Source organism: Elgaria multicarinata, chromosome 1 (genome assembly GCF_023053635.1).
Source record: "Elgaria multicarinata webbii isolate HBS135686 ecotype San Diego chromosome 1, rElgMul1.1.pri, whole genome shotgun sequence".
Taxonomy (NCBI): Eukaryota; Metazoa; Chordata; class Lepidosauria; order Squamata; family Anguidae; genus Elgaria; species Elgaria multicarinata.
In genome coordinates this window covers 108,817,957-108,833,456 of record NC_086171.1, presented here as the reverse complement: position 1 = coordinate 108,833,456, position 15,500 = coordinate 108,817,957, and the positions used below count along the sequence as shown (strand labels likewise).

At 43.6% G+C, this 15,500-nt stretch overlaps 1 protein-coding gene across 1 annotated transcript in view; it reads right to left on the bottom strand.

The window, feature by feature from the left end:
- The window catches only part of PLA2G4A (phospholipase A2 group IVA), a 109,556-nt gene extending 94,520 nt beyond the window's left edge, over positions 1-15,036 (bottom strand). Inside the window, exon 1 of the mRNA XM_063117239.1 lies at positions 14,983-15,036. The gene's annotated coding sequence lies outside the window, so the exon portion shown is untranslated. The remainder of the gene's footprint in view (positions 1-14,982) is intronic.
- Between the last annotated feature and the right edge of the window lie 464 nt (positions 15,037-15,500).

Here is a 15,500-nt window from a genome sequence, read left to right as displayed (position 1 = left end):
TAGGTCATGATGTAGCATTGATCTGAGGGGCACTGTGGGAGGAAAACATGGCCGATGCTGAAAAGAACTCTACTGCCATTGCTGCTTGCAGAGGCGGCTCAAAAAGCAAGTGGGGAAAAAGAAACCACCACTTCTTCCACTGCTAAGCCCCCTGATGCTTTTACGTGATTCATACTCTTGAAAAATCACCAACGCCTCCTGAGGCTAGGTGTGTATCTCCTCACACACCCTCTCCTTTCGATAATACATCCACTTATCCAGCACATGTGCCACTAGCAACAGGAAAAGGCCAGTACACACAAAATGTGCCACAATCACATGGCCCATTTTCTTGCTATAAACATACCCATATTTAGAGTTTTGAACAGTTACAAGATCTCATTTTATTCCCATAAGGAACCAACACCCTGGTCAAAACAGCCAAAGTCCTGGCTAGGAAAACAAGGAAGAATATTGATACATAAGAGCCACTTGCTTTGCATATGGATACAAATATTTGCAAACAGAAAACAAAGGCCTTAACATAACTCTTCCTGACGGAAGCCAAAAGCAACAAAATATTGTGTAGTCTTCTCACAGTGGCTGCATGCCGACCCATTGAGTAGACATGAAATGGCAAACACAAGTTTACCTTTGTGTTGTCTCTAAATTTGCCCCATTAGTATAATGTGAACCTTGGTGGAAAACAAATATATAGGTCACTGTAGCATACTTGGATATGTCAAGCCCTACAAAGGAACTGGAAGGGTTATGAGAGGCTGTCACAATGGCCCAGTTTGGACCCAACAATAAGCCAGTGATTCAGGGGAGGCTTACCATTTATGAGCAGCCTGCTTGCGCAAATTGCTGATCACTCTCACTGCAAATGGAAGCAGTTAAAAAATCTCGGACCTTCCCTCCATGGTTTGCTTAGCATTACATGTGAACTAGGGACTCTTGGCTTGACTTTTTCTCAACAAGTTATACTCACAAGCCAGCAGTGAACCATGGCTTATGACTCTGGCTTGTTGGAAGAGGCAAGCCAGAGTTCCTGGATTTAACGTCACATTAAACAAACCGCAGATGGAAGGTCCATGGTTTTTTTTTAGCTATCCTTGCTCAAGCTGCTTATAAACTATATTGTTACATGCAAACCAGGTCAATATCCTAATCACTTTCAAAAATGATGCCTTCATATCTTGAATTTTAAAAAATGCATAGTGTGCGTTTGCCCTCTCCTGCATGATAACAAATAGATTGTGTCTATGAAAACACCCAAGGTCAAATAGCGCACCAGCAATATGTTTCGTGCACCTAATTAACTTCTTAGGCCATTGCTAGACGAGGGTTTAGCCCGGGCTGATACCCGGGCTCACCCCTGTGCATCCAGATGATGGACAGGGGATCCTGGGGTCAGCCCAGGCTAAACCCTCCCTTGGCCCGGGATAACTGGCACCGGTTGTGGCAGCCCCGAGCTGAGCGCAGTCTAGCTGGTTCCGCAGCCTTTCCAGGCTACACTGCTAACTCGTGAGTAGCTGAGAAAAGCCGCGCTGTGCCAATTGGGCCAGGGGGGAATCGTGGGGGGGGAGAGAAATGGGAGCCAGGGGACATCAGGGAGGGAATCGCAGCCCAGTGGCGATGGGGGTGATCGGACATGGCGGGCCGGCGGGCAAGGGGGGCATCGGACCAGGTGGGTGCACGCGCAGGCAAGGGGGGCATCGGACATGGTGGGAGGGCAAGCGAGGGGGGCATCGGACATGGCAGGAGGGCAAGCGAGGGGGGCATCGGACATGGTGGGGGGAATCGGGGGCAGGGGGGAGCAGAGAACCCTTTTTTAAAAAAACAAAAAGCCTACCTTATCGTTGGTGCGCTCCTGCGCACATGGCCCCTTCAAGGAGAAAAAAAATGGCAGACGCAACAGGGCTTTCATTTACCCCGTCACATGTTACGTCTAGCTAGGAGCGACAGCCTGTGCTACTTCTAGCACGGGCTGGCCCGGATTCCCAGGTAGGTCTAGCAAAGCCCTTAGTGTTGTAAATATATGTGTCCTGGCCTTGCTTAAGAAGAACAAGAGGCTGTTGACCCCTTTTTCAAAAAAATGACCTGGTGATGCAAAAAAAGCATTAAAGTAACATGTAGCTTAGCTGTGAGACTGTGATCTAAAGAAGCTACAAGTGTACATGCATGAGAATGTTAATAATCAGAGCTCCCCTTGACATTCTTACCCATAGCTACTTCCGCTGCTGAAGAGGCAAGCCACTGTTCAGTTGAAAAAATGGCTTGCTTCTTTGACTGTCAAACCTGCTGCTGCAATTCAAAGGAAACTCTGGCTATACATGCAGTTAGCAATCACCCCACCCACCCCAATACCTATATGTCTTTGAACTGCAACCAAATTCTATCATACTTGTCAGAAACAAAACCTCTAAAGCAGGGGGAGGGGAAGAACATGAGGGCCACAGGCTATTGCAGTCCACCATGGGGCCCCAGGAGGGGCGCCTTCCACCACAATCAACAGGCTCTGTGATAAGATAATTGAGTTTACTATGGATGTAAGCTTATAAACACTAGCTTGTAAACAACAAATGGGATCGTATTGCCAACTGAAATACAAGAATTCTCTTGTTATGCGCTGACTGAAATACACGAATTTTCTTATTATACAATAGCGATTAAACAAAAAAAATTCAATTATATTTAACAGCCGAGCAGAACAAACATTGATGACTTTCAAGGATACAGTTGTATGTGTTCAATTTTAACAAGACAGTTGCTAATATCAATTGCTTGTAATCAAATCTTGATAAGTTACTTTACTGACTAAAATACAATGTTTGAATCATACATATAGTTGTATTTAATCAAATATTTATATCAATCAAATCTTGATAAATATAAGTGTTCAGTTTTAACAAGCAGTTTCTGATATCAATTGCTTATAATCAAATCTTAATAAATGTATTAGTGTCAGTTGCTTCACTGACTAAAATACAATGTTGAAATCATACATACAGTTGCTTTTATTCAAATAATGATATCAGTTCCAATGGTAACTCTAGATTGTGTACTCCATTTCCAATTAGTCTTCATCAGTAGATGTGATGTACCGTATTTCTTCGATTGTAAGACGCCATTGATTGTAAGACGCACACTAATTTCAGTACCACCAACAGAAAAAAACCCCTAAGACACACCTGCGATTCTAAGACGCACCCCATTTTTAGAGATGTTTATATGGGGAAAAAAGTTCATCTTAGAATCGAAGAAATAGGGTATGCAACCAGAAAATGTTTCCAACTGCACCATAGATGTGAGAATATGTATGCGTTTTCACTCTGAAATCCATAGGCATTTCCTGGGTGGGAATTTTAATTCTCCTTAAGTGGATGCTGGATACCAATTTGTTTGAATATGGTATCCATCAACAGCCGAAGCAGATTCCTTGATTTAGTGCTGTTCTTGTCCTGATGGCAGAGAGGACTGGGATATTTCATTACACTCAGTGGTATATAAATGTCACAAATAAATAACCCAAGCTACTATGAAAAGACTTGCAGCTATATCCCAAAAAAACCAACGCCTCAGCCTTTATAAGGAACTTAACTTGCAATACACTACACAATAGTTACATGGCAATATAGTAAAATAACTGTGTAAACATGATCGTAGTCAAGCCATAGCTCAGTGGTAGAGCACAGGCTTTGAATGCGAAAGATCACAGGTTCAATCCCTCACATCTCCAGATAGGCCAGGGAAAGTCTCCTGACTGAAATCCTGGAGAACCGCTGCCAGCCACTGGGGACAATACTGAGCTAGACAGACCTATAGTCCCAGTTTGTGTAAGGCAGATTACTGTGAGAAATAACTAAGGCTAAAACTTGCACCTCCCATTTCCCTGACAAGATTTGGACCTTGTTCAGATGACATGCTAAGCCATGGTGGTTAAAGCATTTTGAGCTAAACATTATGGCTTAGTGTGTCATGCAAACCGTGATTTAGTGTGTCATGTGAACCATTCCTAACCATGGTGGTTACATAACCACGGTTTAAACACATTCACTAACCATTTGCTGCATGGCTTACCATGCTGTCTGAGCAGGCCCTTGGAGATACCTAGAGCCCTCTTCAGATATTACTCTGAAAAGGCACGGCATATGAAGGAAAAGGAATGAGGGAGGAAGGGGGAAATTAATTCATTCAACAGAGCTGGTGGAATGACTCTGTTCTCCCTCTAACCTCCCTCAGCTCAGCCTGATGGAACAACTGCTAGTGGTAATAGTCAAGAAAAGAGGGTTTTTCATAAGGGAGGTCTCTCAGCAGGGCTTGGTGGAAAGGCCTTGCTCCTGCTGCCTTCATCCTCCTGAAGGTTCCCATGCAACAGAGAACCTTGATCTTCCAGGGTTCTACATCAGGCAGGGGACACCACCAGCAGAGATGGCTGCCCACTGGAGAAGTTAAAGGTGAACCCATTTGTCCAGGAGATAAGTGAAACAATTGTGATTTTGATGATAAAAACATGAAATTCAGCACACTTGTAGACCATACCATGTTGAATATTTTTGGCTATAGGACCATCTCAGATTTTCCCTGTAACAAAATTGGCAGCCATTTTGAAATATGGCCACCCATTCACCAGTACGATTACTCAATTTTTGGAGAATCATGCATATTTTAGGGTTTATGAGCCCTGATTTATTTGAATGATAAGTTTAGAAGTGTACAAAAAGACTAATGGGAGTTAATAACAAACAAAAACAACTTTAGAACTTTAGAAGATTATCAATGATGAGCCCAGGGTCATCCCCAGAGTGTTAGAGGGGATGATCCGGAGTAGGGGCACACATACATATGTGGTGGTGATACCCTAAGACGAGCATACCGTATATTGGAGGGGAAAAGTATTCCAGGAAATCAGTTTGATAACCAAACAATGGGTTCACCCATCTTCTCACTTAGCTTTGTTAAATGTATATGGGGGACTAGATACCAAGCTCTTATATAAGGAATTAATGAGCCATCTATTATTGGTGGCTAGGTGGTTGATAGCTGAACATTGGAAAGATGGCAAAGGGCTCCATATTGATAATTTGTACCAAAGGGTGTGGCAGATTGCTCTCTTAAAAAGTTGACACAAAAACTGAGGAAAGCATGAGGACAACAAAGCGAAGATAGATTTGAGGGAGTATGGAGGAAATTTATTGATTATGTGAACAAAGAAGAAGATGGGAGAACACCTCCATAGGCATATATAGAGCTATGGAAAGTATAGGTGGACGGGTAAAGAGACTAATTTCTGGGGTCCCCTAAATTAAATTCATGTTAAACAACCTCAAACCCAGGTGGGAACATGTATTTATATTTGTACGGACTCTATATGTTTCATCACTTGACCTATGTAACCAGAACTATAAAAATAAAAACTTTCAACAACCACAACAACAACTTTAGGTTCTGCAACAGAATATAGACCTATGTACTCAGTCCACATTTACCCTCCATACACACTTAGCCCTGTGGCCACTGCACACACACTTACCCTCTTCACCTGAGTAACAATTAAAGACGGCTAGAGAGGAAAACTAATCATATTAGTATTGGGGGAAGGGGGCCATTTTGTTTAGCACTAACCATTTTTGCCTCTGTTATTTCGATAAAAGAAATCTGGATTTCAACAGAATCTGGCAAGATTCAATAGGCCCACCACACCTTCCTTTCTTAAACTGCCGGTTTCAGTTCTTCAGGCTTATTGGCATTTGTGATTGATACATTTGGATAAGAATAGAATTTCTTGTGGTCAATAAAATGATAAGGAAACACGATCATAGATATGCCAAGAAAGATAATACATCTAAGCTGAAACAGGTTATAGTAACCTGCGGCTACTACAAAGCATTCCATAGAATATGACTAACGATCAAACCAGGTGCAGCTTATCTTTTCAGACTGACGTTGGTCTATCTTTACATCATTAGGAGCTAAGATATAAATCTCATTCATGGATTATTCATTCTGCCTATCAAAAGCTAGACAGGGAATCTCGTAGCACAGTGCCAACTGAGAAGAATACTTCCGGAAATTCTAAGGCTGAACTCCTATGCACGCTCACTTGGGAGTAGGCATTAATGGACAAAGTGGGATTTACTTCTGAGTAGACATATGGACTTGTGAGCAGACAGTGGATTATACCGAATGAAGTGAAATATTATTTAAACACTGGAAGGAGATGCATTCTCCATTCTGCTGTTGAATTACTGTATTGCATTGTTTTACTTGATAGTTTTAATTAAGTGCTTTCTATTGAATTGTGTCATGTTATATTTATTGTTGTTGTGGACTGAATTTTTTATTGTAAACCACCTTGGGACAGATATTTGAAAGGTGGTATACAAATACTAAATAAATAATGAATTAAATAAAATAAAATAAATGTCTCCCCAAGCAAGGACATTCTTCCTGACTTTATTCAGCAGCAGCACTTTCTCTCAAAAGGAATGGCTCTAGAGAACAGAGAAGAGGGCACTATGTACATTTCCTGTTAGCCTTAGGGGTTGTCTTGATGAGGGGTTTGCCCCAGGGTGGATCCTGAGTGGTGGCAGGTCATCTATATGATGCAGTCGCCATCCTGAACCCATCCAGGGACAAGCCTCCGAAGCTCTGCTTAAAAAAAAGTCGGGCACTTACCCTGAATTTTTTTTGCTGTGGAGGTGTGCCACAGCCAATGGCAACCCCTGATTGGTCAGCATCGGCTGGACAGGGAAGGGGGCAGACCTCCTCCCCCGGCTTTTGTTTGTTTGTTTTATCTGTACATAAACAAGGAAAAAAATAGGCTGCCCGCCCACCCACCCCGAGCGCCCGTACCACGCGCAGGGTCCGAGGGAGAAGAGCTAGGCTCAAGACTCCCTCTCTTCCTCCCCGTCAAGAAGAGGCCTTAGTCAATGTACGGTAGCACTAACTCTTTAGTTTAGGGGTGGAATCTATCCCTCCCCGTAAGGCCATGCTACCCTTTCCCTCAACCACGTATCATTGGGTGGTTTCCCAGCTGTTGAACAGTTTTCCCCCCATTGTATTAAGGTTGAACTGCCTCCCCTAGGGCTTAGTTACTGTCAGTAAGAACCTGAAACTATAATATGCTGGTGTTTGGGGCCCTGCCCCTGTTGCCTTTGACTCAGCAACCTTTGCCTTCTGTTCCACCCACCACTGGAACGTGGCCCCTGAGAACGTCTCCAAAATTGAATTCAGTCCTTGGAAAGAGGTTCCCCACTCTGTTCTGAGGTAGCAAAGGTTCACAGAGAGTGGCTATGAATTTGAGTTATGAGTCACCAAAGAAAGATCATATGACAACTACATGGAAACACCTGGCAGAGCCACACACACACACATGATTAATACTATACATACATAGGCCCTAGTGACCTAATAACAAAAACATATTTTAATATAATGTGCTATCCTAATGTATTTTATTGTATTACTAGCTGTATCCTGCCACGCGTTGCTGTGGCTCAGTCTGGTTAAATTGAAAAGAAAGAAAAGACAAAGCGGATGTTTCTAATATGTTTAATTTCACAATGCTTGTGGATATACAATATTTTTAGTTGTTCCATTGTCTGTGTAGATATAGAGATTGTCTGGTTTGCCGACTCTAAAACACACAACATATAATAATTGTCCATGTGAGAAGCAATCTGTGTCTAGATCTAAACCGCACAATTCTAAAGATTGGCCCTGAGCTTTGTTGATGGTGATTGCAAACCCCAATCGAATTGGGAATTGCAATCTCTTAAATTGAAATGGCATATCTTTTGGAATCATAGGAATGCGAGGAATGAGGACATCTTCACCTTTGAAAGGTCCTGTCAAGATTGATCTCCGACTATAACAATTGCCACTTCATCTATAGTTGGAGCATTGAATCTTCGCACATGTTCTCCAGCAGGCGTTTTGTCAGCATGAATAACAATCTTGTGTGTATCAGATGGCATCATGTCAATTGCTGTTTTGAACAAATGTACTAAATTGTTTTTTTCGTGAAGTAGCTGTTGCAGTTTTGAAACGATGGACCTTTTTATGCCGGTATAAATTCCGCAGCGTGCATTCAATTCAACATTGCCATCACCAATGAAATACATTTGTAGGAATTTATGTTGACTATCTTGAAACGGAAGGAAGGAGCCGGCTTTATGATAAATTTGTCCTTTGACTTTGAAAGTTGGCGTAAATGGAGCTGTGATGATTTCTGCGCCGAACGACGTCATTTGGAAGCATGAGTTGTATTTCCTGATGTTAGATAGGAAATGCTTTGATTCTGCGGTATATCCGGCAAGCAAAGTTTGTAATGGCTCTGGTGGTTCTCCAAGTTGAGGCAGTTTAATTTTTCCAGCAGCGCAACACATTCCTTTTGTTTCTCCATTAAATTTAAGAGCCTTGCAATAAGGACACACTTCAGTCATAGTGCCGATGAGAACATGCTGCCTCAAACTATAATCATCAGCTGGGTTCTACCGGAATGCAAGGCAATTGTAATCGTGTGATTGTTTACCACGGAGTCGTGTTTGACGCTGATGTGCTGTTTCTCGTTGACGTCTTTCAGCCACTCTCAGCCTGTCGCGTTCATTCTGTTGAGAACAAAGAAGATCTGAAGCTGTAGAAAGCGATTGTCGTGCTCGCAACCGTGCATCCTCAAGTCTGGCTGAACGTTGCTTGCCTGGTTCCTTGGCACGTATTTGAGGAATTCTTTTTCTTTTTTTCTCGGTTGCTGATGCCCGTTCTTCCTCAGTCTGATTTACAATTTCTCGTCGCAGTGCTTCCGCTCTGCGAGTACGACGACCTAAGTGTGATCTTCTGTGAGGCATTATTTGGATGAAGTAAAGCAAATTGTTTGGTTTTTAAAAAAGGATGTTTTTACGGTGAGGAAGTTAGCGGAAACTCCTGGCAGTTACCTTTCTTCAGAACGTGTAACTGTCACAGGTGTGACATCTATATTCACTCAGCCAATTGTGAGAGAACATGCAAATAAGAGAGAAGGCAGAGGCAGTGGATTGGCCTACTGGTTGGCGATGTCACAATGATCAGCAGGACTGGTTTTGAGGAGGCCTATTTCTTCGATTTTAAGACAAACTTTTGTCCCCATATAGAACATAGTTACATAACAACGCTCGCGTATTCGAATGCAACGTTGTGTCAAAATTTCAAAGCAATCAGTGAAGAACTTTCGGAGATATAACGTCTGTTTCGAACGAACATTTACATTTTTATTTATATAGATAAATGTTACAGCCCCCTGTTAAAACATCCCAAAAAACCATTCTAAAAACATTCTAAAAACATCTTAATGTATTGGGGTGAAAATAAATAATTTCCATAAATAATTCCTCTTTTTTCTGACCTGCAGGTATTCCTGCAAATAATTCCGGACCAGGTAGGCGTTTAACCAACCTAGCAAGGTCTTAAGCAAGAATGCATTACTCAGAATCACTTAACACTGGTTACTCATGCCTTAAGTATTAACTGAGTATAAATCTTTATGGATTTAAAGCACATCAATGGACCACAGGAAGTGTCAGCTCCAGGTTTTTTTGGCCCTTGGGCAAGACACCCTCAATGGCTCCCTCCTTCAGTGAATCTACCTTCTCAACACCACTGTCACCAGCTGCTATTCCTCCTCATCCTCTTTCTCTTCATTGCTTCCACTTGCTTGATTGACAGGCAAAGAGCCAGTAAGGAAGAACGCCGTGGCATCCTTCTCACCACAACCGTTGTTTGGGCAAGTCAAGGGGACTATACTTGACACCAGCCCTGATTCTCAGGGATTTCATTTCCAAAAAAAGAAGTGGATGGTGATGCAAAAAGGAAGTCAGCTCACCACAGAGACTAGCGCTGCCTCCTTTCTCCATCTCTGTCCAGGATCCACCTCAATTGGCACCAGGCAAAAGCACTCACAGCAGCATCGATGGCTGCAACTTCTCCTGTAAACAAAATCGCCTAGGGTACCAGTCAAACAACATTTTGCAGCTATTCCAAATTTCCCTCCTTAGCAGGTTTTGTGTACTGTAGATAGGAGAAGAGACAGAAGAGGTGCAAAAGTACGGAAGGGTTACAAATGGAAGACCATGATGTCTGGTCCCCCTAAATATTCTATGAATGAGGCAGGGTGATTGTACAATAAAAGCCAAACTGGAAGCAACCATAGAAGCCAGTTCTAGAAGGCACAGTAATTTGGTGGAGGGAATTGAAATTTTGAGGGGAAAATGACTTAGATGGCAATCCTATGCATTTTTAGACAAAAAAAAATCTACAATTCCTAGTATTCCTCAGTTGGTTGGGGAATAATGAGAGTTGTAGGACTTTTTTTTCTTTGTCTAAATATGCATCAGATTGCTCTTTTATGTGTGCTGCTTTGATACCCTTAAGTAACTCTCAAAAGCTATTGTTGAGAGAGATCTTTCTCTCCATCATGAAATTTTCACCAGTAGGAAATTTTGTAAGAGTCTTGCTTAACAGAAAGAACCGCTTACTCATTTACTGCTTCATTTCACAAGAAACTATTTCAAAGCAGTGGGGAAAAGAGCAGTCGGGCAACCATTTTTTAAAAAAAAATGGTAATAGTTATCAATACACTTCAAAAAAGAGGATTATTAGGCAAAAACCCTATGCCATATACCTGTACTTAAAACATGTTTACTGAGTGGGACAAACTGGCTTATGTGATTTCTGGCTCTCATCCATAGAAGTTTACTATGACATAAGAAATTGGATTGTACATAAAACCCCCTAACTGTCCACCAACAATACTACGATTCCCAGAGTCCCTGGATAGAGGCAATAACTATCAAGGGTGGAATCCTATGCCTGTTTAGACAGGAGGAAAAATCTTAGAATTCCCAGCATACATGGCTGGCTGGCGGAAGCTGTGAGGTAGCAGAATACCTTGGGACAGCCCTGTAAGTTCTCCCTGCCCTTCTGCATCCCAATGTTGTCTGTCAAATACTACACCCACTCTGCACTTAGCATTACAAAGGAAGCATTGGCATGGAATCCCTGAATTTCCCTCATAAGACCTCATTCTGTCCTTTATTGACAGTGGTGTGACAGAAACATAGTTTTTCCATGATGTACACCAAGGGTGGGGAATGTGTGGCACTCCAGACGTTGTTGGACTACAATTCCCATCAGCACCAGCTTGCATAGGCAAAGGTAATGGAAGATACAGTCCAGCAACCTCTGGAGAGCCACACTTTTCCCCATTCCTGGTGTACACTCTCACTTCTTTGGTGTACAGATTTTTTGAAGTGCACCAAAAACCTGTGAGCAACGGCGGTAACGGGATGAGTGAACTACTGTATGATATTTTTCACATACCCACTTCAGATCTCTGAAAGTAAACATTGGCTTAGATCAGACAACACGTTTCTCTACCCAATGTGAAAATTCCACTCAACGGTTGAGTCTGTAGGGGGTACTCTCCACCCAACATGTTCTAACTCCATCATTGCGTGACTGTGGGCTACCGTGGAGTTGAGTAAAAGGCAACGCGACATTTGATTGACAGTTTCTTCGCCCCCTCTCTCCTCTCCCAGTCCTCCTGATGGTATCCCATCAGCCATTGCTGCAAAAACAAAATCCCAGCGCCTCTCCTAGAGTGGCACTCCCTCCTTTTGCCGCTCTTGTCAGAGAACTCTGTAAGCCGTGGGAAAAGTCGACTCAATGCAACAGGAAACTCCACGCAACCCTACACACAATACAACAGTTGTGCAGGAACTCTCACCTGCACAGTGTGGATATTCAGTGTGGAGCGTTTTCTTTTTAAAAAAAAAAAACCTCCACTATTGCATGGAGTTTTCCCTCCAGACAACACATTTCTCAACGGTGGTGTAAAAACTCCACCATGGAGTTCTAAAACCACCATTGAGAAACGTGTTGTCTGAACTGAGCCATTATCTTCCATCTGTCTCCAACTACAGTTCTCCCTTCTACTAGACTCTTCTTGTCCTCCAGGCTAGTGTCCCCCAGGAGAACATAAGATGCCACTGACTAATACTCACGTGGGTTGCTCACTGCCAGAAGGAATTCTATTACAACCACATGCCCATTTCATGCAGAGTTTGTTCACTACTTGTTTTATCACCTAGTGACAGGGCCCTAGTATTTGCCATACAAGAGCCCCCACTGGATCAGACCAATCACCCATCTAGTCCCGTATCCTTTTAGCCTCCAGGAAGCCTGCAAAGCAAGTCATGAAGCCAACATCCCTCCCGCATGGACTGGCCCCACCATGTGCATTTCAGAGACACGGGGCCTCTCAACACAAGCGTTCTGTTCTATTTAGCTGTCATCGCAGCCAACAGCAATTGGTTGGGCTTTGCTAGGCCTGGATCCATAGGAGCTCAGTTCTGAATCTATTTGCCGTGGTCCGAGATCTACTGCCAGAGATCGGTGTCAATTCAAGTTTCTTTTTCTCGGGTTAACTGATAGGCAAGGGGCAATTTTCAAGGGGGTTTGCCACTGAGAAGGAGAGTTTCACACCCCACCCTTCCTTTCCATATACTGCAACACACCCTCCAACCCTCCCATGCATAGCAACTGAGATTAGAAAATATATATATTTCCATTGGTCTACTACCTTTTAAGTGCCTAGCTCTTAGTAGACCTATCCTTTTCGACACTGTCCGGTCCTTTTCTAAAAGCCACCTAAGTTCTCGCCACCATCAGTGCCTGTCACCACTGTGTCCACTAGTACAGTATTTGTCTACACCTGGAGGGAAGAATGCCCCTCAATATGTACAGAGTGGTCTTCTTACTGTGTCACCAATAACTATTTGAGATTAAGGGGCCGGTCTCCCATGCAATCATGATGTTTCTACAGTTCTGCTTTTAATGAACCACAGTTCCAACCTCAAAACTGTTAAAAGAGTCCACAGAAGTGAAGTGTTTGACAATAAAACAAATTAAGTATACAGTCCTTAATTCTATTCAATATTCTGGTCTTAATCACAGTCCCCACCTCATAACTGTAGGAGAGCCCACTGAAATTATGTAAGTTTTTAACAATAAAATACATAAAGCATGCAGTTATTCATTCTGTTCAATAATCCAGTCTCAGCCTACAGCACCTGTCAATAAGTGAATAAGTAATTAGCGTAAGTTTAAAGGTGAAGCAAATGCAAAGGTGGTATAGTGGTTAGAGCAGGGGTAGGCAATCTGGTGTTCTCTGTTTTGGGCTACAACTTCCATTAGCCCCAGCCGGCAGAGCCAATGGCCAAGGATGATGGGAATTGTGGTTCAAAATATCTGGAGGGCACCAGGCTACCTACCCCTGGGTTAGAGAGTCTGACTAGGACCAGAAGGGGCCAGGTTCGAATCCCCCGCTCAGCCATAAAGCTTAGCATAACCTACCACACAGAGTTGTTGCAAGAATAAAATGAGTGAGAGAAGAAACCATATACATTGTCTTGTGCTCCTTGGAAGAAGTGTGAAATAAAAATCAAATAATAATAATAATAATAATAATAATAATAATAATAATAATAATAATAATAGAAATGTACTGATATCTCATTTCTGATGGGCCTAGCACAGGCATTAGGTTCTAAGATCTAAGCACCCTGGCTCAGATTAAGTCCTGCGTTGAACACATTTGATGCTTTACACATTAACCTCGTTGCTCTCTGACATTGCTCTGATCAAGTTTTGCACATTTTCCTAAAATGCAAGCTGAACGTTTCTTATAATACCAGGGGGTGCAAATATTAGCTCTAGATTATGTGACGTTTTTATCAAGAAGTAAAAGGAGAAACAACTGAAGCCTGCAATTCAGTACAACAGGGTCACAGATAACTGAGGAAAGGAACACACAAACAATCCACAAATTGCGTTGATCCTTGAGTAAGCGGAGACCGATATCAAACAATCTACACACACACACACACACACTCATAGAAAGTGCTTCACACTCCCAATCACGTGCGTGTTTTATTAGGAGTAAGTCCCACTGCGTCCAACGGAGTTTACTCCCAGGTAAGTGTGCACAGGATTTCAGCCTCAATGACAAAAGCATCATTGCAGAGAAGCCTTTCAACTGCAGACACACACAAAATCCTAGCTTTCATTTATTTATTAATTTATTTTATTTGCATCTGGAAGTCTTACATCGCGTTTGGAGAAGATTTTCTTTTCATCTACTGGCCCGAAGACTGCTGCCCCTGCCATGCCTCTTATTCGCATTTGGCAGGCGGAAGAAAAAAAAAAACGAGACTGGCATGATGATGCAAAGGCTTGCATTCACGTAAGTCGCCGACAGATCACGATCTGAACACCTGTCAGTTTACACCCTTTGCCTCGACCACAGAAGCACGTGGAAAGAAGCCGGGTTGATCAGCTGCAAAGGGCTCTTCCCGGGGACGAAACTTTTTATCACCCCTGCAAGTCACGCTAAGTTGCACAAAAAGAGCATCGAAACGACGCCACTATCCAAGAGACGCATCCTCCTTTGGGTGGCAGCTGGCCACCCCACCCAAGCGCCTCTCTTTCCTCGCAGCTTTACGAATCGCAACGGGGAGGAAAAGAGTGGATTCCTGCATTGAGCAGGGGGTTGGACTCGATAGCCTTGTAGGCCCCTTCCAACTCTGCTATACTATGGTTCTATGATTCTAAGCCACAATCCGCGGAACTACCAGGGGGATCTACACTACTACCTTTAAAACACTTTGAAAACGTTTTGAAAACTGTATATGCAGTGTGTCCTGGGCCCCAACAGTTGCCAAAACTGTTATAAATGCGCTTTAAAGCACTTTAAAGCAGTACACACACGTTTCCTTTTCTTTTCCCAAGTGTAAGAAGAGCCTGGGCCAAACTCCTTCCTCATTTCGCTAGCTGGCTCCCAACCGTCCCCAAATCAGACCCTCTCTGCCCCATCACCATCCGCGCTCCCTGCTCTTGCTAACCCCGCGCCGCCAGGACGGTTCAAGGCTCGGCCTCCCTCCGATTCCAGTTGCACGTGTGGCTTACAGTTTCCAGGGCCGGGCGTTAGATTCCCTCGGGCCACGCGCATCCCACGGTCTTCTCTTTCCAAAGTGGACGCTTCTTCCTCGCGTATCGCCTGCTTGTCTCCTTCCCTCCGTCCCCCCACCCCACCCCGGCGGGCTGGGCTGGGCTGGGCTGGGCTGGCAGCGTTTGCCGCTGTAATTGGAGCCGACGGGGTGGAGCCACGAGGCAGCTGCTCCGGCGCTTTAAGGTGGCGCGGCAAGTTCACGCCGAGCCGGTCTCGCTCCGCTTTCGCTCGCGTCACTCCACGCGTGGGATGACGGACGAGGACTGACGAAGGCTGAAAGCTGAAAATGACCGGGTCATAATTGCATCTGAGCCATTTCCTGCTCTCGGCTCCCTTTTTTGGATTCTTTGAACAATTAACGGGCGGCTCGCCTCTTTTCTTTCTTTCTCTCTTCCTTTCTTCCTTCCTTCTTCTTCAAGCCCTACTTTGTTCCACGGGATCAACCTCGCTAGTAAGCGGACCTGCGATCACAGCC